We start from the raw sequence: 1,727 nt of genomic DNA on the forward strand, positions 1-1,727 counted from the left end.
GGTGGCTTTTTCAAGGAGCGGCCGGGCCCCTGGGCAGCAAGACGCACCGCCCGCTCGTTCAGCTGCGCGCCTTCATTCATTCGGTCTTCTCTCTCCTCGGCCCCTCTGCGCCACTCCTCCCTCTCTTCCTCTCCTCCGCCCCTCTCTCTGGCTCTCTGAGTCTCTTCCTCCTCCACTTCCTCCTTTCCTTCTCGTTCACTTTCTCGCCCTCTTCTTTCCTCTCGCTTCCTCCCGCCCTAACATCCTTCTTCCTTTACCGATGGATTCAACCTGCACTTAGAAGGCCTCTGGGGCACTTGGAATGAAAGCGCAAATCAGGCTCCTTGGTCTCACGGAAAACTCATTCATTCAATACAAATAGTAATGACGGGGCATCCTCCTTGTGCCTGGCCCGTGCTCTGTGGTGAGCGGTTCAGACAAGGCCCCAGCGGGCAGGGAGTCAGTGCAACCAGGATTCGATGCCCAAGTAATCATACCTATACTAGGTGTACCGGCTAATAATGCGGATTTTTTCAATAGCTGGAGTTACACATGTTGATATAGATGCGATTTGATATGTATGCTATTTTATTGTATTGCTCCTTCAGATTCCCACTCGTTCTGATCGATGTCACACGCACTTTCTGAGCAGCACTTCAGAACATATGAAGAAGTGGAAAATCGGGTCTCTGAATGGTCTGCCTCAAAACAAAAAAAGTTCTTTTGGGATGGTATCCCCAAGTTACCCGAAAGATGGGGGAAATGTGTAGCTAGCGATGGACATTCCTTTGAATAAAGCACTTTTGATGTTTCTCTTGAAATTATCTTTGTTTTCTTTGATTACAAAATCCGCATTTTTAACCGGTTAAAAGGTACTTGTACAGTACACCTGAGATCCCAAGCCAAACAGAGTGGGAGAAAGAGAAAGCCCTGGGCAGGAGCGTGAAGGAGGGGGGGGGGGGTGGCTCATGAGGGCGTGGAGGCCACAGGGAGGTCTCTCTGAGGTCCTGATGTCTGAGCTAAAGCCTATGGGAAAAGAAATAAGCTAACAGTGACAGGGGACGCGTTAAGGGCTCAGCAGTGCTATGCGTGGGCAGGTTCTGGGAGCACAGAGTGGGACAGCTGGCCCACTCCCCATCTGTTCCCGTCCCACAATCCACTGGTTGCTTTCCCAGAATGCACCCCCTCCCTGTCCAAAACCCACCTGGTCCCTGATTTAAGACCCTCCTCTACCAAGTCCCGGAAACCACCTCACACACTTTTACCATGACCCAGAACCCACCTCTATGGTCTCCCAGAATCCACTTCTCACCCAGAACCCACCTCTGTCACGTCCCAGCATCTACCTGGTCCCCGCCCCAGAACTCACCTCCTATTGCGGCTCAGATCCACCTCTACTGTGATCCAGAGTCTACCCGTCCCACGACTTCATCCCTTTTCTCAACCCACAGCCCGAAGGACTTTATTGCCCCCTTTTATTCTGCAAAAATAAGCCAGAATGCCTACAATACCTCGGGAAATCGTAAAATGCACCCAGATTTGCTCAAAATGTGGACGATCAACAGGCATTGGATTTAGAAACATTTAAACAAACCGTCTCAGCCTCAGGGGTTGAGCCTGGGTAGGGTGGAGAAGGTGGCAGGCATTCCGCCCATCTCACATTCTGAAAGGTGCTTAAACACTCACTCACAGCATCACACTGATGGGGACAAAAAAACGGAAAATATTCTCCATGTACTTCTAACTGT

This window comes from Myotis lucifugus, unplaced genomic scaffold, assembly GCF_000147115.1.
Source record: "Myotis lucifugus unplaced genomic scaffold, Myoluc2.0 scaffold_391, whole genome shotgun sequence".
NCBI classification, from domain to species: Eukaryota; Metazoa; Chordata; class Mammalia; order Chiroptera; family Vespertilionidae; genus Myotis; species Myotis lucifugus.